At 45.1% G+C, this 21,973-nt stretch overlaps 1 long non-coding RNA gene across 1 annotated transcript; it reads right to left on the minus strand.

Moving 5' to 3' along the window:
• Positions 1 to 1,963: 1,963 nt before the first annotated feature.
• On the minus strand, positions 1,964 to 21,397 carry LOC103660107. The gene is made up of 9 exons (XR_567706.2): positions 21,289 to 21,397; positions 15,110 to 15,206; positions 14,012 to 14,104; positions 13,469 to 13,639; positions 12,813 to 12,921; positions 12,048 to 12,145; positions 8,934 to 9,115; positions 3,353 to 3,474; positions 1,964 to 3,254 (listed from the first exon to the last, which is right to left on the minus strand). It is a non-coding gene; the product is annotated as an uncharacterized LOC103660107 (long non-coding RNA).
• Positions 21,398 to 21,973: the final 576 nt, after the last annotated feature.

Raw genomic sequence — 21,973 nt, forward strand, 5'->3', positions numbered from 1 at the left:
GATCAAGAGTCACATGCCCTACCCACTAAGCCAGCCAGGTGCCCCTCTTAATTTCTTTTCTTTCTTTCTTTTTTTTAAGATTTATTTATCTGGTTGGGAGAGAAAGAGAGAAAACACATACAAGCACAAGTAGGGGAAGGGGCAGAGGGAGAGAGAGAAATAGACTCCCCACTGAGCAGGGAGCTCAACGCAGTGCTCAATCCCAGGACCCCGAGATCATGACCTGACCAAAGTCAGACTCTTAACCAATGTTAGACACGTAACAGACCAAGCCACCCAGGCACCCCGCCTCTTAGTTTCTTTTTGACTTAAAAAAATCCTCCTTTCACATTCTGTTTTTCTTTTTTTTTTTTTTAAAGATTTTATTTATTTATTTGACAGAGATAGAGACAGCCAGCGAGAGAGGGAACACAAGCAGGGGGAGTGGGAGAGGAAGAAGCAGACTCATAGCGGAGGAGCCTGATGTGGGGCTCGATCCCATAACGCCGGAATCACGCCCAACCACTGTGCCACCCAGGTGCCCCAACATTCTGTTTTTCTTAAGGGCGTATCTATAGTGTTCATTTGTATTTAGTTTTTAGTTTAGTATTATTTGACTCCTAATTCTTTCCTAAGTTCTATCACCTCATTTAAAATTTTTCCTCTAATTTATGTGAATCTTTCATATCTTCTGTCACTTTCGTATCTTTTAGCTGGCTTTTACGTAAGAAAATATAGTCTTGTTCTGTTCTGTGGGCACGTCTTTCTGATGTGATTTCATTGTCTGAACAGCCGTTCTGTTCCACATATCTTTTTTCTTAAAATAACTTTGTGTGGAATTCTATCTTGATACTTTTTGCTGCTTATTTTTATGTAAAATTAGTTTTCCTGAAAATTTAGAATGAAGTGTGGCTCAAGGTAACTTTTTTTTTTTTTTTTTACCTTTGTAGAACTCCCTCTTCTGATGCTTTTAATGAGGATCCAGAAAAGATGTCAGCTTGCTTTCTGACATTTCCTGGCCTTCTTACCTTCCTCCACTTACATCCGGGCGTTTCCCCCTTGACCACTGTTTACTTCCACAATTTCTCCTCAAGGTAGAATCCTGTCCTGGAAGGGATCCCTGGCTAGTTAGTTTTGAAAGTACACAGAGGCTAGACTATTCCAGCTCCTTCCCCTTTGACTGCAAATCTGCACACTCTCCTGCTCTTGGAGTTGGCAAACCTCTTCCAGTTACAGCTGCTGTTCTCAAACTGGCTTGCCATGCTTTCCAGTGAATGCCAGTGGACTGTTTTGAGGTTCTTCTCAAAGATGATTTCAGATCCATCAGATGCCCCACTGCTTCCCTCTGCTTTCTTTTGTATAGATGTTGATACTAACCCGGTCGATGTGTATTTGGGGGTTTGGGGGATCCCCAGTCACCTGCTTCTGTTGTAAATGTGTTTAGGGGGTTTTGCGTTAGCCATCTAGTTGCTCTGTGCTTATCTAGGGACTCAAACTTCAAAAACTGTGCTGCAGCTACCAACTTCCCAGCTCACTTTATTTCATTATATTTTTACAACAACCATGTTGATCTGGGGAGAAGACCAATGATATTTCTATTTGGGGGTGGAAAAAAGATGTCTGGCTGCATCGTATTGGATGGTTGTGGGAGAATTAAACAAGTGTGATCAGCTGGTATGCACTAATACAGCTATACCATTGTTAAACTATTTAAATACAGGGGCACCTGGCTGGTTCGGCCCATAGAACATGCGACTTTTTTTTTTTTTTTTAAGATTTATTTATTTATTTTAGAGAGAGAGAGAGAAAGAGAAAGTGTGCACAAGGGAAGGGGCAGAGGAGGAAGGAGAGGGGGAGAAACAGACTCCCTGCTGAGTGTGGAGCCCGAGGTGGGGCTCGATCTCATGACCCTCAGATCATGACCTGAGCCAAAATCAAGAGTTGGATGCTTAACCAGCTGAGCCACCAGGCACCCCAGAACATGTGACTTTTGATTTCAGGATCAAAAGCCCTATGTTGGGTATAGAACATACTTTAAAATTAAATTAAATTAAATTAAATTAAATTAAAGATAAAATATTTAAATACTTCCATTTCAACTTACAGGTAGCCATTGCTCTAACTCCTGCTGCCACTCCCTTGAGTGTCCCTTCTCTCCAGCCCCCTGAGTGACACAAGAACTAAAGGGTTCATGTCTATTATAGGAAGGGTCCTTTGGGATCCTGTTCTAACCCAAAGGCTGATTGGTCAGTGCCCATGCTGAACCCAGGCTAGGTTACATCTGTTGAATATTGTCCCTGACTAGACTCCACTGATTTGGAGGCTCATGGTACATGGGAAGTGAGAGAGAAGATGACAATAGTGTGTGCCTTCCAAAGGGGCCTCCGCTGAAAAGTTCGGCCGATGTTTCTTCAGCACTTCCCATGCGCTAGGCACTCTGCTAAGCAAAAGGGGTACGAAGACAGCCAGACTAAGTTCTTGCCACTGAGGAGCCCACAGCGGAGTGCTCTGTCTCCGGGGCCACTTAGCCACTGGGAGGATGCCAGTTTGCCATATTAGGTTAGAGAGCTCAGTCCCTGAGCAGAAATGCAAGGAGATAGAAAAATGGCGACCTAATGACAAAGCTCTTACTTAAGCCATCACCTTAACAAGCTCAAATCTCTCTACCTTTAGAACAGGGACTGCCGTAAAACGCCTGGCAGCTAATTAAAACACGCGGTAAATAAGCCAGGCAAGGAACGCGCTGTCCTTGTACACAATGAATCAAGCAGTCTCCTTAGACACAAAAGGCTGTATCCTTATCTATAGGGTGAATCAATTATTTAACAATTCATGTTCTGTGTCCTCACTGGACTGGCAGTACTTTCTTTGAATATGGAGGAAAAAAGATCTGGAAGAAAAGCAGGCTGGAAACACAATGTTCGCCTAAATAATAACAACAGTGTTTCTTAAAGACTTTTTTACACTCAGGAATGCAGTGCAATTGAGGAGATGCTGAAATTTTTGTTTGCCCAGTTGCTGGGAAGCACAAATCTCTTGGAGGGGGAAAAAAAATCAATAGGACTAGCACTCATTGTCAGAGGCCAGAAAGCACCAGAAAGGAAAGGAAATCCCTTAACACTCTCATTCCCCCAAAGTCAATAAATCCCAATTGATCACAATAGGTATCAGCACCTGCTAGGTGTCAAGTGTAGTCCCTACTATTATCAAATTCCACCTTACCCATCAAGGAAATCAGAACGCAGAAGTCTTTGGTGTAGAGCTCAGCTTTGCCTCTGTAGAAAAGTTAAAAAAATCCATTAGTTCCCACAGCAGAGGTAATACTGAAACAGGAACCAAATTTATATTGTGAGTAGGACATTATTGTTTATACCTTCAGATGGGACTTCTGAGAGAATGAACACAGTCATAGCCACTTGATTATTTGTAGGACTTGATGATGCATTTGGGAACCCCCTACCTCGCAGCCGGTTTCTGAAGCAGAAGAATCAGTCCCTATAAATTATCACAGAACAAAATGAGAATGTTACAATGGCAGCTGCTACCATTAACTTCTAGTAGTATAGTGTTTTGCAACATGGGAAAGGGACACATCAAAAATCTTGGTGGGGAGGCAGGGGGAAATAAAAGGGGCATTTTCAAATTACATATCCCTTCTTCGTAAGAGATTTTTTTATGGAAATGGTTTAAAGCACAGGCCTTGGAGTCAGACTGCCTATGTTCAAATTCTGGCTCTAATACTTATTAGTTGTGTGACTCTGGATAAATTATGTAGCCATTATATGACTCTATTTGTGCATCTGTAAAATGGGAATGATGACATTTGTGGTATCTATCCATTCAACTCTTTTGAAGATTAAATGAGTTAACATATACAAAGCACTTAGAAAAGTGCCTCTCTCCCAGGTCCCATTCTATTGCTGCCTCTTGTTGACCTAAGTCAACCATCCTAGGAAGTGCCCCAAGCCTCAGATCATGATAGAATCAAGAGGGGGAAGGAATCTTGGAGGCTCTCTGCCCTTATCCATTTTGGAATCCTCTCTCTGAAATCTTGGCCAAGTCATCTGGCCCCTACTTGAACATACCCTAATAACAGGGTTTCCACCCCTACAGAAAAACCGGTTCCATCTCTGGGCATTTGAAAGGTCTCCCTTGCTTCAAACAGGAGTCTGTTTCCCTGTTTCCTCAAGCTGTTGGTCTGTCTTGTGGAATCAGAGATAACAGGATTATTAATATCCCTTTCAATAATGAAGGACAGCCAATGGTATACAATTAAGCTCGTGGGCTCTAGACGCAGATTGAGCCTCAGCTTCCCTGTTTACTGGTTGTGTGATCTTGGGTAACTTAATCTTTCCATGGGCTTACTAATACTACCAGTCTCATAGGGTTGGTGTGAGGATTGAATGAGATCATATATTTAACGAGCCCAGTACACAAGACTCAATGAATGTCATCAAGAACGGATGCTGTTGATGTCCCTCTTGGGAATTTGCTTGTTCAGGCTAAACATTCCTATTTCCTTGGTTTGTTCCTGATACAATTCCCAGTACCCCTCAGCCCTCTCCGCTGACTGCGCTCCAATAGCCTGTATTCCTCTTTAACTACATCCCCAGGATGGAGTCCAGGACTCTGGTGGGTTCTGGTCCACAAGAACCAGGATAGACCATCCTCTCCCTTAATTGACTATTTGTTCATCCACTGATTCATTCACACATGATTCTAAGCATCTGTATTTTTATAAATAGCTCCCAAGGGAGAACTGGCATTTTCAGTGCACACATCACACTCTTGACTTACACTGAATTCCCAGTGGACTAGACCAGGGGTCAGCAAACTTCTGTGTAAAGAGCCAGATGGCAAATATTGTTGACTTTGTAGTCTATACAATCTCTGTTGCAACGACTCAATTCTGCTGTTGTAGCATTAAAACAGCCATAGAAAATATGAAAACTTTATTTACAGAAACAGGCAACTAGGTGAATTTGGCTGATGAGCCATAGTTTGACAACTTCTGAACTAAAACATATAATATAAGTAAGTCTTTTTCACCATATGATCCAGCAATTCCATTTTTGGTTATTCATCCAAAGAAAGTAAAATCTCTACCTTGAACAGATATCTGCATGCCCATGTTCATTGCAGCATTATTTAGAATACTCAAGACATAGAAACAATCTAAGTGTCCATTGATGGAGGAATGGTTAAAAAGAATGTGTTTTATTTGTATTTATAAAATGGGAAATTTTCAGCCATAAAAAAGAAAGACATCTTGCTGTTTGTGACAACATGGATGGACCTTGAAAGCATTATACTAAATAAAATAAGTCAGAGAAAGACAAATACTGTGTGATCTCATTTATATGTGGAATCAGAAACAAAACAAAACCTCAAAGGTATAGAAAATACACTGGTGGTTGCCAGCAGTAGGGGTTGGGAGTTGGCAAAATGGCTAAAGGAAGTCAAAAGGTACAAATTTCCAGTTATAAGATAAATAAGTCCCGGGGAGGTAATACATAGTATGATGACTATAGTTAACAATACTCTATTGTGTATTTGAAAATTGCTAAGAGGGTAGATCTTAAAAGTTCTCATCATAAGAAAACAATTTGTAACTGTATGGTCGTAGATGTTACCTAAACTTACTGGTCATTTTGCTGTGTGTGTGTGTGTGTGTGTGTGTGTGTGTGTGTGTGTGTATGGCTCATTATGCTGTACACCTAAAACCAATGCAACGTTATATGTCAATATCTCAATAAAAATTTTTTTAAAGATTTTATTTCCTTATTAGAGAGAGAGAGCACAAGCAGGGGGAGCAGCAGGCAGAGGGAGAGGGAGAAGCAGGCTCACCAAGCGGGGAGCCCAATGCAGGGCTCAATCCCAGGACCCTGGGATCATGACCTGAGCCGAAGGCAGATGCTTAACTGACTGAGCCTCCCAGGCGTGCCTCAATAAAAAAAATTTTTTAATTTTCCCCACCTCTCACACCCTGCCCAGCTTGTTTTTGTTCTTTTGTTTTGCTTTTTAACACAAGGGCAAGGCTTTCCATTTACCTCTGTTCAGCTTTATTTTATTGGACGTGACCCATCCTCTACTCTGCCAAGATCTGAGCACTGATTTTGCCACTATCCAAAAGTAAACCCTATATCTCTTAACTTTGTGCCATCTGCCAGTAATAAATGAGCCTTTTATATGTTCATCCAAAGAATTGATTAAAGTTTGGAAATGGAAAGAGCTGAGGACAGGGCCTTGAAGCATGCAGTAAGCAATCTCCTTCCCTGTTAATTCTGCTGTATTCTTCAGAATTCAGATCAGTATCTGCTTTCAGGAAGCCATCCTGACAACTCCCCTTTCTTCCCAAGCCTTCCTGCCCAGGCTGAGGACAATACCTACATTAAGTCTGGGTTCTCCAGAGAAGCAGAACCAATAGGATAACCATCTATCTATCTATCTATCTATCTATCTATCTATCTATCTACCTATCTATCTATCTATCTATCTATCTATCTATCTATCTACCTGTCTAAAGAGATTTACTATTAGGAATTGGCTCATGTGGTTATGGAGGCTCAGAAGTCCAAGGTCTGCAGTCAACAAGCTTGAGATGCAGGAAAGTCAATGGTGTTGTTACAGTCTGAGTCCAAAGGCCTGACAACCAGGCCAGCCAATGACGAAAGTTCCAGTTCAAGTCTAAGTCCGAAGACAGGAGGAGACTGATGTCCCAGCTCAAAGACAATCAGGCAAAGAGAGAATTCTTCTGTCTTTTCTTCTATTCAGGCTTCAACAGGTTGGATGAGGGCCACTCATACTGGGAGGGCCATCTGCTGTACTCAGGCTACAGATTCAAATGATAATCTTATCCAGATAGACCCTCACGGACAAACATATATACAAGTAACCATCACGATGCCCTTTGAATTTGGCCCGTTAATAGCCTACATATACATACCTCTACCACAGCACACTCACTGCTCTGTAATCCTGTTTCCCCAACTAGACTCCATGTTCCGTCCCAGGACATGGCACAGAGTCAGTGCTCAATGAATGCGGGCAGGATGGATGGATGGATGGATGGATGGATGGATGGATGGATCAATGTGTGGCTTTGAGAAGGTATCCTCCTTAGTTTCTTCCTTTCATCAAAAATCACTTCCCTCTTACTGTCTTCTTTGAAAACAAGCTAGGTTATTAGAATTTGATAAATAAACAGAGATAAAAGGTATAAGTGAGGGGGCGCCTGGGTAGCGCAGTCGTTAAAGCGTCTGCCTTTGGCTCAGGGCGTGATCCCGGCATACCGGGATCGAGTCCCACATCGGGCTCCTCAGCTATGAGCCTGCTTCTTCCTCTCCCACTCCCCCTGCTGTGTTCCCTCTCTCTCGCTGGCTGTCTCTCTGTCACATAAATAAATAAAATCTTTAAAAAAAAAAAAGGTATAAGTGAGAAAGACAGCTCAATATACCATTTCTTCCAGGACTTCCTGGGAGGTGATATTTTAAGAAGGGGGTCTATGTCCTTATTGCAAAGGTCTGAGTAATATGGCAATTTCAGGCAGAATGGGAAAGAGATTTTGGACAAAAAAAGTGAATATCTGTCATCCTCCCCAAACCATGCCATGTTGTCTTTCTTATGATGCCTTCGTATATGTATAAGAAAAGCCTGAACACACATTCTTTGAAGAATACACGTTAATGTTTATAGATTACAAATAATATTAATAAATATCATCTGTGGCCCACAGAGTTCTTTTAAACTTGGCTCCTGAGAGTCTCTGACAAAGCAACTCAACATCCTCACCTTTGAAACCATTATCATTTTGTTCAATTACCAGAAAAATCCCTGTCTCGAAATCTAGTCTCATTCTGAAAATAAACAACAATAAAGATAGAGCTGCTATGACGCTGTCATTGATAGTAAATTATTGAAAATTATGGACTATCTCATTCACATTGATTAGAGGGTAAAGCAATCCTTTACCCTGAAATACTCAGAGTGACCTGATTTCTCCTTGGTTAGAAATCTGATAAGGAGTTTCCTCTGTCACTAACAGTTGAAAACTGAGAAAATCCTAAGACAAATCCTAAACCCTGGGCTTTGTTTCCCTAACGTAGTTCACTCAGCTCCTTTAAATCAGAGCAAGGTTACAAACTGGTGGCTCCGGGGTCATATCCAGCTAGCAGACACGTACAATGTGATCTTCTTTCCTCTCTCCCTTTCCTTTCCTTTTTTTGTTATAAAATTTGACTTTCTTTTAGCAGATCATGCATTCCCCTCCCCCCATTTCATTATGGTTTCCTCCATTCCCATTGCTCCACACCAGTTACCTTTATACATCTAAATCACCTTCCTAGCTCCTGCACACATTTGAGGTTTAGACCCCTGCACTGGGGACACTGAGCAATTTACAAAAGGGAGAGATAATTATAATAGTTATTACGTTAGAGCATTACTCTGGACAGGCACTGTGCTATATGCACTTTCCATATAGCCTACCACTGTAGGAGCTAAGAAAGATTAACCAGCCCAGAGCCACAGAGCTGACCAAGGATCTGGTCCCCAGGCAGCCCTTTCCAGAGCAAGCCACCACGGCACTCCCTGAAAACGGATGCTATTCGGAAGCAGTCAGAGCCAGTCCTGTTTTTTCTTAAAATTTTAAGGAAATGTTTGCAGAGGCTTTAACCCAGCAGCAAACGGAAGTCCTCCACTTTGGCATAGTGACTTGTAGACCTTAAAAGTAAAATGGCCAATTATTTCACCAGCAAAATGGGTTTATCCAGGGATAGCAGAGGAATTGCAACTCAGGAGAGGCAAGCTAGAGCAAAAGCCATAGGCAAGCGCAACAAGAAAAGGAGAGGGGCTTCAGTTTATGGAGAAAAAGGAGGAAGGTAGGAGGGGTTATTTTGAGTGGAAGTCCATTGCAGGCAGGCAAGCGTTCAGGGTGGAAATGGTTTCTCACTGACCGAGTTGCTGGAGTAGGAAAGCGGTATCAGCTTGCAAGGTGAGTCGTCTTCTGTCGAGCTCTGTGTGGACAATGCTTCTCGTCAGGGTCTGGAATTGGTGTCCAAGTGGTAGTGCATGAGGGCTCCACCTTCTGGCCTCCTGATTCCATTTTAGATGAGGTTTCCATTTATTAATTTTCACACTATTTTGAATTAAAATTATTTGAGAGTCAGTGCGAGAAGAACATTCTGATCTCCTTTGTCCCCCAGAAAGCAGGAGATAAATCTCCCATGTGAAAGGGGCGCCAGGAGGGTAGAAGGGATCCTTTTAGGGAATTTAGGGCTGAGAAGGCTATATAAACGAAACTTGTTCTTTCTTCACCAATTTGCTATCCCAAGCCCAAACCCCTTTGTCTTGCTGATTCTTTATAAATGTACCGCTACTCTGTCTAAAAGGTATAAAAACCGCCTGCTTGGGTCACTTCTTTGAGTCTCATGATTTTATGGGGCTCCTTTAATGTATACAATTAAATCTGTTTTTCTCCTGTTAATCCATCTTATGTCAATTTAATTATTTGGCCCGCCAAAGAACCTAGAAAAGAAGAAGGAAAAAATTTTCTGCACCTACAAAACTGTGACTGGATCTGAAATCCAAAACCCAGAAAAAAAGAATAAACAGACAAGCCCCTGAACAAAACTGTAAAGGCTGCCCTAGATTTCAGGAAGAAAACCCTAAAACATATGAAAATGAGGGTGTTTTTAAGGCTATTTTTAAAGTAACTGATCGTGTGTGCATGTGTATATATGCTATATTTTATTCTGTAAAAAAATGCTTTTGTGACACCATATCCCAAGTGTCAAACATTCTTTCTCGGAGGACATTCTTTCTGATCGTGTGTGCATGTGTATATATGCTATATTTTATTCTGTAAAAAAATGCTTTTGTGACACCATATCCCAAGTGTCAAACATTCTTTCTCGGAGGACAGAACAGCAGAGCCGACAATTAACAGCAGCATCTTCAGAACCAGGACCAGACAGGGGACGGAGCAGCAGGACCGCCTCGTAAAAATCCAGGCTGATCAACCCTCAGTGGCAACAGGGACTCTGCCACCGTCTGCTGTGTTCCCAACAGGGATCAAAGGAAGCGCAGATAGTGACGGCCCTTCATACCCCTGGTCTTGTTATGCTTTTAGGAAGGCCACCTTTCTAGAGCGCCTGGGTGGCCCAGCTGGTTAAGCGTCTGCCTTTGGCTCAGGTCATGATCCAGGGTCCTGGGATTGAGCCCCGCATCGGGCTCCATCAAATAAATAAATAAATAAATAAAGTCTTAAAAAAAAAAAAAAGGCCACCTTTCCTCAATTCGTGGGTTTCTCAGGGCCATGAAGAAATACCGAAGCACAGTTCCTGCCCCTCTCGGGGCTTAGAATCTAGAGGCGATGTAACTTCTCTCCTTTTGAATCCCGCTTACCTAGAATTTCAAATATTTCTGACTATCATTTCCAAGCGAGAAATGTTTTTCAGAACACTGAGATTTGTGTAAAACAGAGGGAAACTGTATCTTCTAAAAGTATCTAGATCCCAGGATGCTGTGGACTGAAATGTGTCCCCTCAAAATGCATATGTTGAAGCCCGAGCCTCCCATGGGACTGTATGAGGCCTTTAACGGGGATTAAATGAGGGCCGACGGGTAGAATCCTGACTCAGTAGAACTGGTGTGCTTACAAGAAGGAGAGACGCCAGAGCTCTTGGCGTGCACTGAGGAAAGGCCACGGGGGCACACAGCCAGAAGGCAGCCAGCCGTGGGCAAGCCAGGAAGAGGGCTCTCGCCAGAACTCAACCACACTGCACCCTGAGCTCGGACCTCCAGCCTCCAGACTGCAGGAGAGACCCTTCTGTTGTCTCTAAGCTCCCTAGTCTGTAGTGTTTTGTTATGGCAGCCCTAGCGAACGAATCCATGTGGTCGTTTGTCACGTTTGGAGAAATCAGGGGCACAGAAGGATCGATATGAAGATGGCGTCCCTCCAGTTCTCCCTGTCCGCTCCAGGGCCTTGTGCGCAACTGGTATTTTGTCTGCTCTGCCTCCCTGACTTCCTTTGGGGGATCTCCTTCAGCCCCAGTCTATATAGTTCGTGGAGAATTGTCAGTCACAGTTTGCTGCCCTGCACTGACTGTGGGCTCCCTCATCATCACAACCAAGCACCCCGACAACGGTGATGGTACCTGGCACACTGGTGGGCACACTACACCCACAGGACTTATCAGAGCCCTTCTCTATAGTTCTATTCGGAGCATACCATGCATATTTAATATTCACTGCGAGAACTTGCTTTTTCTGCTAGTCTCGCTGAGCTAGGATCGTAAAAGCCCGGCTGAGTATAGGAAGCCTGACTGTAATGAGAGAGAATGAGGCTGACACACAGAGGAGAGCAAAGAAGAGAGTGTTCTTTCAATGCCTCATTCCAGCCACCAGTCAGCCTATGCCAGCCTACAGTTGGATGAGACTGTAGATTTCTTCTCATTAAGCTTAAGCCAGCTTGAGTTCGATTTCTGTCACGTGCGCCCAAGAATCTGGACTTATGCAGAGGCTCACAAGTCTCTTTGTGTCCTTTGTTGACCACATTTGGCCGGAACCCAGGCCTGGAACTGTTTTCATCCTCCAAAATGGACGCTGCTGATCCTTTTCCCTTCAGACAACAGGAAGGGCAGGGCTTCTCATCCCCAAACTTCCCATGACCCAGACATATGCTTGCCCCGCTCGCTCCTCCAGGTTTTCCCAGCTAAACCCCTCAGTTTTCCTATCTTTAAAATGGGAAGAGTTGCTGTGAAATAGTTTCATAAAGTACTTCACACTCTGTTTGGCAGTAGTAGGTTCTTGGGGGTGTTAGCTCCTGTCATGGAAAATTCTCAGCATGGTGCCTGAGGCCCTCCCCTAGGCTTCCATGTAAATATCTTTTCCTTTTTCTTATGAAAAGCATAAGCAATGAATAGATTGAGATCAATATCTATTGTTTTTGCAGTAAGATCTTAGTCCCCTCCAGAGAAAGGCTGTCTATCTGCAACAAGGGAGGAGACCATACGTTCACGAATCCTCTGCTTAAAATCACACTCTCCTGAGAAATTGTTCTTGCCTACCTTTCTTGTTTCAATTCAAGAAAGGGAAGAAACTGTTTCTTCAGTCTCCAGTACGGAGTGTTGAGAGGAAGTGTCACCATGGGCGCTCAATTTCTGCTCTGAGAAAACAAAGAAAGAGGGTTAGCAAGGCTTCCTTCCCTGGCACAGTCACTTGGATGGGCTTGCAGCCTCGGCTGGGCCCTGAGCAACTTGTCTGCGGTCCCCCATCCCCGCCAAACGGGAGACATGACCCCCGGAGTGAGGATGGCTTGCAAAACTGCACAAGCCCACATTCAGGCCGAAGGCGGGAACAATGGACTCTTACGTGGATGGTGCATCTGATATGACAAGGGATAAGGGAGGCACTGGTCTTGGCCTCCTGGGATCCTGCAATTTGCATTATTTGGGATCAAAAAGAGTTGCAGGACAAACTGCCACACAGAAGAGAAGCTTCTGTCATCAGCTTTGTCTTGCTAAACAACCAACCAGAGCAGGGCACAGCTCACACCGGCCTGGCACGCCATGAAACCATCCCACTCACGGGCCAGCCTCAGCCTAGGCCTTCTTCAGTGCCTTCCCTGCCACGGACAGAGATCTGAGTCACACTGCCACTCAGGCAAAACCTCCCGTCACCCCTGACAGTAGCATCAGCCCATCTCAGCCTGGAGTTGAGACTTTCGCTTCCCCTTCCTTCCGGCCCCACCAGCTATGGGAAACCAGCGCTGTACTCACCAGACAGCGTATAAGTATTTATCTCACTCCGTCCCCACCCTATGAAGTGGGTACCTGTTCCCATGACGGAGCAGAAGAAACTGAGCCTCAGAGGCATTAAATAACCGGTTTGTAAGTGGAAGAGTTTGCAGGTCTGCGTGACTACAACACCCACATTCTTCCCCTGCAAGAGAAAGTTCCCACTTACGTATGTACGGATTATTTATTATTTTTTAATTATTATTATTTTTTTTAGTAGGTTCCAAGCCTAACGTGGGGCTTGAACTCATGACCCTGAGATCCAGAGTCACACACTCTACCCACTGACCCATCCAGGTGACCTGAAAATTTCCACATATTTAAGACTCGTGTTCCTATGGCCCGAGAAGAGGGGACTAGGCCAGCACACTCTAACTCACTGTGTGGACTTCATCTCTCTCACTCTTAAATAGAAAGCTGGCCTAGCAGCACCCTTCACAATCTCTACTCTCCCAGGACAGGAGATGCTGTCGGTCCCCCATGCTTCCTTGATTAACCTTGAGAGCGCCTGGCACATCATTCCTCGGTCATTGTAAGCTGCCCCCATTCTCATCTGTGCAACCACCGGACTCTCACACTTCTCTGTGCTCAGCGTGGCCCGCAGCCTCTCTCCCCAGCCCTCATTTGGCCTGGCCAGAGCCCAAAGCGAAAGGTCCAGCTCGAGGGGTGGAGGCCTCCTCTGGTTTCCTCACCTGAAGACCACCTGGTAACCTGCCGTCGCCCACTCTGCCCGCTGCTCCGTACAAATGATGCTCAGATGCACATTTCAGCTCCATGCGTCTTCAGAACCCGGGGTTGGCGAGGTCTGGAAGAGTTTTCAAAGAGCCATGCCTTGAGCTTCCATCCTGCAGTGGAAAATCAGCCTGGAAGGACAGAGAGCCAGGGAGAGGCTGGTTGTCTGCTGACGACTGCATCGATTTCAGCGATGTCAGGGACTGGTAGCGGGATGGGCATAAAGGCTTGAGTGTTCGCTTCTGACTGGCTTAAGGCCCTGCTCACACCACGTCCAGTCTCGTTAATCACTAACTGGAGACAGCCATCTACGAGGGATTTTGTACGGTGCTTTAATGTCATTTTATTTTCCCCAAATGTCAGCAGACAGCCAAGGAAATTTCCCGCCGGAGTCCTTGGAGGTTGTTTGGAACTGAAATCACCACCATGGTCAGCTGAGCAGTAAATGAAAAATAGCGTGAGATGAATTAATATTTTAGGGAAGAGATGGTGTAAACCCTCACCGGCAGATCCGTCGGCATGATCTCCAGCTTTACCACAAAGCTGCACAGTGATGACCGGAAGGCCAGAGCTGGTTGTGGCCATCGGCTGGGGAGCTGAAACCGGAGAGGTGGGGAGAATGAATAATGGTGAAGGGGTCTCTAGTCATCAACTGGGGCAGACTAGCGGGACGAGAGAAGTCAGGAGTGATGACATTTTTAAATGGATTCATTCTGAGAGGACCACTGGGTGAAAAGCAGCACTTATTAGGAACCACAGCCAAAGCCTTAAGAAAAAATAAGATATTGTGGAAAAATGATGAGAGATAAGGCAACTCGACAAAAGCAGGTTACAAAACCAAATGTACGATATTGTCCAGTTTTTGAGAACTGTATGAAAGCAAAAGAGAGCACAAGTATGAGTGAGCGGCAGGATTCTTATGCCTGATTTTGCATAGAATGTTCTGGATTTTTTTTTTTCTTTTTACAACAGATCCCTTGCCTCTGCCCCTAGATGTTCTGATTTATTAGATTTGGTTTGGGGCCCAGGTATCTGTATTTTTAGATCTTCCCAGATGGTTCTGATACACTGTCAGCACTGAGACCACTAATATATACAGAGGGGGAAAAAAGATCAGAGATAGCCTTATGAAGTATTTCTGATTTAATTCTTTTCCTGTGGTTTTTCTCTATGTTTACATATTGTTCTATGAACATGCATTCCATCTACCTTCAGAAATGGTTATTAATAAAAATTATAACTGAACTGGTAAGGAAAAATTGTCCCAGGCAACAATAATAATAATGACTAACATTTATTCAGTGCTTCCTGGGAGCCAGACACGGTTTTATTAATGTCATTTAGTCCTTATAATAACTCCGTGACATAGGCACTAGGATTTCAGCCATTTTATAGATGGAGAAGGCAGAGGTTCTAACCAGACAACCAGAGACTGACAGACACTGTAGGAACCCAGGGACTGTTACTTGAGAGCCTGAGGCTTAACCCCACATGCTGCTTTGTCCCAGCTGCAAGAAGTCCCGTTGGTCCTGTTGCTCACCTGGCACCAAGGGCTCTCCTCCAACCACACCGTCCCCAGCCCTCTGGATCCTGGGCCTCACCTGTGCCTGCCTCGAGCTTCCCAGGAGTCAGAGTTGTGGGAAATTTCCTCTCTGCATTCCTCCAGAGACTCAGAGAAGAATTCTGTCACCATGCATGCTAGAGAGAGGGAAAAAGAAAGAAGAAATTGAACACCGCAGGATACTGGCTAGCTATTACGGCATGTCATAAGAATCCTTTGAAACAATTCTTAATTGGTTTTTTACTGAAGTGCGGAATGAAGTTCTGTGAAGTGCCCCAGGCCATTAGAGTGAGGCTAAGGATGTGAAATTCTCCAGGGGTTTCCCCGGGGGGCGAGGACAGAATCAGATTATTTCCCCATTTCACAGATGGTGGTGCCAAGTCATTAAGGGATTTCCTGAAAGAGAAAAGACTGAGTTGATTCCTCCAACCAGAACCAAAAGTCCTTTGCCAGTCCAAAAGTGGTTGGTGGATTTTAAACATTTTTACAAACCGGCAGGTATTTAAATTCATTGTCTTTATGGTAAGGCCGCCAGATAAAATACAGCATGCACAGTTAGATTTCAATTTCAGATAACAAATTATTTTTGGTCAAAGATGTCCCAAATACTGCATCAAACATAATGACACTAAAATATTATTCACTGTTTACCTGAAATTCAAATTTAACTGGGAGGCCTGTATTTTTATTTGCTAAACATGGCAGCTCTATTTCATGGGAAACGGTTTTATTTTCTCTTTGGAGATTGCTTTCCCTTCTGAGTATTATCGGCTCAATGATTTGAAGAAGTATAAACCAGAAAATTAATTCCAGCCCATCCTTTTGTGCCAAACACCCGGAGAGCCCCCTCCTTTGGTAGCCAGTAAGTATTGCACCTTCCAAATGCACACACGCACGCTCTGTGCACCAGCATTCACCTACACTCACACACCTCCAAATACACTCGTGAACACGCTTTTGCATATATGAACGCAAATGCGTAACACAGGGTACAAACGGACTTCTCCTACTGTTCTAAAATGCAAATCCCTCACTCTCGGTTCAGATTTGCATAGCTTTCTAAAAACATAATTATCCTTTTTGGTCATGCTTATTCAAGAAGAAAGTCATATCTCCAGCTTGCTTTGTATGCCCAGCCACAGTAACCGGCTTCCCACAGAAAAGGTTGGCAAGAAGACCTTATCGCTTGTATTTCAGAAAATTCCAATTTTTCTTTTCTTGCCATTGCATTAAACTGCTTCTTTTAGCATGGAGGGGATGACAATTATCTTAGGGTCAGATAATGACTGCAATTTAATAACAAGGAAAAATACAAAACTACAAATTGAAAGCTTGAGCCATTTAATAAGAACACTTGAAAATAAGAGAGAAGAAAATTTTTAAGTGTTCTCAAGAAGCAATATAGCATAGTGGTCATACGAATAAATTCCTAGAGTCAGGCTGCTTGAGTTACTAGCACACCAAGTTACTTAACCCTATCTGTAAAGTGGAAATTAAAAACAGTATTTGCCTCATGGGGTTGTCGTGATAATTAAGTAAATATAAGAGATGTATGAAATAGTGCCTGGAACACAGCACTTACTATTATAATTACCTCTTATGTGCTAGACACCAGGGTAACCTCTTTACACACAGAATCCCATTTGGTTGTCAAAACAAGCCTGTGAAATACGTGGACCTGAGGCAATGGAGGCTCAGAGAGGTTAACAGACTCGTCCAAGGTCACACAGCTAACATGCAGCAAAACCAAGACTTAAGTACCAATCTCAGTTTCAAGTCACTGTTCTCTTGATTACCCAACGTTAAGATGATAACAGGTGGAAAGTACACAGGTGGCAAGGCAGTAGCTCTTCAGGGAGGGGACAAAACTCCCTCTACGGTCATTGCTTCTGTAGAGCTGGGCAGGGAGGGAGGGTCTCAGGAGGAGCTTGGAGAGTACCTTTGTGTGGTTACAGACCTTACCCGAACATTTGCCAACCTGGCTGGGACCCCCTTTCTTGTGACCTCTCCAGGTCAATCCGCAGGAGATGGGAAATCCTGACGTGGCACCCTGCCAGACTCGCCATCATGAAGGTGACCAGGCAGGGCTGAGTTCTAGCAGCAGCCCCGGGACTCCATCCTCAACTTTCTGCTCCACTTACACACTCGCCCTGGGTAATTCCATTCAGTCTCTTTAATACATCTATAGGCTGATGACTCCCACATTTATGGCCCTACCGACCTCTCCCCTGAACTCAGACTCACAACTGCCTAATTAGCCTCTTCTTGGATATCTAATAAAGATCTCGGGGCTGCCTACGTGGCTCAGTCGGTTGAGCAACAGACTCTTGATTTCGGCTCAGGTCAGGATCTCAGGGCCATGGGACCAAGCCCCCAGTGGGTCCCCCCCTCAGCGGGGAGTCTGCTTGAGATCTTCCCTCTCTGCCATTCCCCCTCTTTAAATAAATCTTTTAAAAAACAAAATCCCAAACTTAACAAGTCCCAAACAGGATTTTACCCAAAAAAAGGCTTCACTTCCAGTGCCCCAAGCTCAACATCTGATAACCCCATTCCCTTGGCTGTGCACACCTGAAGATTTGGAGTGGCCCTTCACTCCCCCCTTCCTTGTGCCTCCAATATTATCGAGGCCATCAGCTCCACCCTCCACTAATCCCATTGGTTCCACCTTCAAAATACACCCAGAATCAGACCCCCCCATCATCCCATCCCTACCAGCCCTGGTGGTGCCAGCTGGTCCTCAGTCCTCCCCTGGGACCACCGCAGTGGACTCCCAGCTGGTCTCCCTGCCCCCACCCTCCCTGGGGTGTGGTGTGTTCTTCACACAGCAGTCGGAGCACCCTTGTTAAAACACCATGTGGATCACCTCACTCCGTTCTCAGATTCCCCCAGATCCTCCCATCTCTGGAAAAGTAAAGTCCTCACAGTGACCTGAAAAGCCCATGATGAGCTGAAGCTCTCCCCCAGCTCCCTTGGATCCCCCCTCCCACCACCGCCCCCAGCTCCATCTGCTCTAGCCACAAGGTGGCCAAATCAGTCCCCACCACACAAGCTCCCGCATTAGGGCCTTTGCACTGGCTCTTCTCTCTGCTGCACACGCCCCACCACAGCGTCCCTGCGACTCACTCCCTAATGTCCTTCAAATCCCCATACTGTTCATCCTATCCAAGAGGACTACCCTGTCCTCCTGCATAAAACAGCCATGCCCTGGGGCGCCTGGGTGGCACAGTGGTTAAGCGCTGCCTTCGGCTCAGGGTGTGATCCTAGCGTTATGGGATCGAGCCCCACATCAGGCTCTTCTGCTATGAGCCTGCTTCTTCCTCTCCCACTCCCCCTGCTTGTGTTCCCTCTCTCGCTGGCTGTCTCTATCTCTGTCGAATGAATAAATAAATAAAATCTTAAAAAAAAAAAAAAAACAGCCATGCCCTGCCCTCACCTGGCCACTTGCTCTCCCTTAACCCAACTCATTTTCCCCCACATCATTTATCACCTATTGCTAATCAGATGTGATCTAGTCATTTATTTGCTTATTGTCTCCATCCTTTAGAAGGGAAGATCCATGTGGACAGAGATTTTGTCTGTTTTATTGACTGCTATGTCCATATCCACACAGTAGGTGCTCAGTAAATAGTTGGTGAATGAGTGAATGGAAAGAGCCTTCTGGACATTCTGGTGCCCTGCTGACTGCCTCAGCTCCCCTACCTTAAAATCAGGCTTTAAGAAGACTCTCCATTCTGCATGCCTTTCTACCTCAAAATTCCAAGATGATCCTGAACACATCTTTCCTGGCTGCCTTGCTTTTGTGTTTTGTATTTCTGCTTGGTTCCGTTTGGCAGAAGAAGCCGGTGGGCAGAGGCATGTGCAAGTCTCCCCACGTGTCTCTGGCTCCCTGTGCACTCTGGATGACAACGTGTCTGGGGACACTATTCTAAAGGCTCAAGTACAGAGGAAAACGAATCCATCTACCCCGATGTCCACTTCCATGGAAACTCTGAATGAGTTCAGGAGGCCGTGCTGGCAATACTTTCGGCTTTTACTATCCTCTCTTTGGTTCCAGGGATTGTGTTTGCAGGCACACGCCGAGAGGAGGGCTTTTGAATTGAATGTACCGAGAAGGAAGCTTTCCAAAGCCCAAATTAATTATCTTCAGCAGCATCTAAACAATTATTATTATGTGATGTGTCTGCCAGTCAGACCCTTTGGCACATTCATTAGGAAGCCTCAAACCACGCCAAGTACTCAGCCTCTCAGCTGCAAAAATCCCTTCGCCCTAAAATAAGCAAGGTTATTAGAAAAAGGCTTTGCTGATTCAACTGGGAGGACTCATCCACTCCTCTGGCTTCTGCAGCCTCTCCTAACAGCTCAAGTGTGGCCTACAGAAGCCTAGGATGAACACAACATTCCAAGGGTTGAACACACAACATCTAAATGTTCATGGTATGTTTTCCTAAAAGGATCCAGGGATATTCAGGGGTGCCTGGGTGGCTCAGTCGGTTAGGTTAAGCAGCTGCCTTCGGCTCAGGTGATTATCTCAGGGTCCCGGGATCGGGATGGAGGCCCGCACTGGGCTCCCCAACGGGGAGCCTGCTTCTCCCTTTCCTCCCCTCGCATGCTCTCTCTTGCGTGCACACTCTCTCTCTAATAAATAATTAAAATCTTTAAAAAGGATTCAGGTATATCTAATCATAGCTGATTAGTCATTTTTCCAGAAATATACTAGGAAAACTATTAGTAAGGCCAGACTGCCTATTAATGGGTCCCAGGTGCCAGGATGTACATCCCATTCTGGCAAAGAAGATGGTACCCCCTGGAGTTGCTTGAACTCTTGGCTTTTTTTCTGGCACTCCGAGCAGTCATGACCTCTTTAATATTTCTGAACATTCAACCAGCACAGATTTCTAGGTCATCCTCTAAGTGCGTATGTGTATATGTACACCACACTTTAATTTGTCGTCCATTTCAAGATGCACCGTTATTTTATGTAAAGCTAAGAAAGAGAAAGATGCTGTCAATTAAATTAGAACAAACCACTGATTAGAAGATGTGTCCTGATCAGAGATGTTAAGTCGTAAAAAATTGTGAATTATATACAAACTACTCATGTCAGTAATTTGAAGCAATTTTAATAGAATTTTAAAATTATCACCTGTATGAAGTTATTTCTATTTTAGACTCTAGTGAACACACTGGGTTCTCTAATGCAAAAAGGAGTTATGTAATGGCTTTTCTGCTCACTCCTTTTGCAACGGGCCAAGCCAGGTACCATGTCGCTGCCTCCGCCAAGCACACACGACTAAGTGACATGGCAAATCCTTCTGAGATCTCCCATTCACTCATGCGCTCACTCGCTCTTTCGTCACTGCCTTTGAACCACTGCTGTCGGTGGTAATTTTCTGGGTTTACCACTAATTTCTCACTTGCTGAATGAGAGGCTAGAATGAGAGGGATTCGTAAGCTTTAACGTCTGGCTTTATACTAATTCACTTTGACTTTAGAAGTGGGAGAGTCAGCGGGCGGACATGGAACGGGCAGGCTCTAACAAGAGAGTCCAACTTTTCTGAGCGCTCACTCTGTGCAAGGCACGAGAGCAGCTGCTTTCCACGCAGTGTGTCATTGAATCCGCGACGCAGCTCTGTGAGGCAGACGTTACTACGCCCGTGTGACAGATGTAGGAGCGGCAAATACCTGCCAAGTAGGGTTTTCTCTTCTGTTTCAGATTTATTGAGATACAGTTCACCTACCATAGAGATCACCCTTTAAAACTAACATTTGATGGTTTTCATATATTCACAAAGTTGTGTAATCGGCACCACACTCAATTTTAAAAATTTTTTCCTCACCCTAAAAGGAAACCCCATACCCTTTAGCCATCGTTCCCCTTCCCCGACCGTCCCAGCCCCTGGCAACCACTCGGCTACTTGATGTCTCTATACAGTCGCTGATTCAGGACATCTCCTGTGAATGAAATCCTACAGTATGGGCCCTTTCCAAGCAGGGTCCTGAACCCAGTGTTGTGGACTGCAGTCCTATACACTATCCTGCCTCAGCGCCGGACGGAGGTAAAGTAGGAAACGAATCCCTGCTCAGGTCTGGGGGACAAAACATAGCTTCGAAACAATAGCAGACGATATGAGACAATCACAGCCCACATTCGGAATCAGGAAGAGGAGGCAAAGTGTGACGACACCTCGTCCCTGTTTCCTCGCTCTGCTCAGGGCTTACCTGCTCTCCTCTGGGCGCACATGGAGGGCGGAAGCCTGCACAAGGGCGCTCGTGTTCCCGGCGGCCAGCCACCCGCTCACTCTTGCACACTCTGTATGTAGCTCGCCAGGCAGCGCTAAAACAGAGGAAGGAGGGAAAACAGGTACCTTTCCATGCCCTCTCTGGCCAGAGAGAGGGCAGGCTGTGGTCTTGTTTCTGCACTGAGTCCTGAGCTGATGGAGCTTTCCTCAATCATCTACAAGCCACAGCTGGGGTCTCTCCCCTCTATAGACTTGCTGGAAGTTTCAGTCTCTTTCAAGTCAAACTGCTGCAGATTCTCTCAGCCCCTTGCCCTGGTATGTGGAAAGACCTGGGGCTCAGAGGCATCTGCACAGATGACTCTCTGCTGGATATGCCCCCATTTGTCCGGTACCATCCTCTGCCTTCCTCTCCTGGCTCTGGGCTCCTGGAAGGCTCGTCTCTGGGGCTGCATCGTCTGGCTCCCTTGCTCCCAGTGCGACCCAGGCGGCTGCCTGCAAAAGGGAGGGCAGGAGGACAGAGAGGCTGGGGTCTTTCAACTCTGGTCCCTCTCTCGCTCTATGGGGCTAGGGCTGGTAGCAGCTTCCTTCTGTTGCTAGCTTCTGGATGTCTCCTCATCCCTCTATGGTTCCCTTTACAGTTCCCTAATCTTCCCCAGACCTTTGAA

The sequence above is a fragment of the Ursus maritimus genome, unplaced genomic scaffold (genome assembly GCF_017311325.1).
Source record: "Ursus maritimus isolate PB19 unplaced genomic scaffold, ASM1731132v1 scaffold_21, whole genome shotgun sequence".
NCBI classification, from domain to species: Eukaryota; Metazoa; Chordata; class Mammalia; order Carnivora; family Ursidae; genus Ursus; species Ursus maritimus.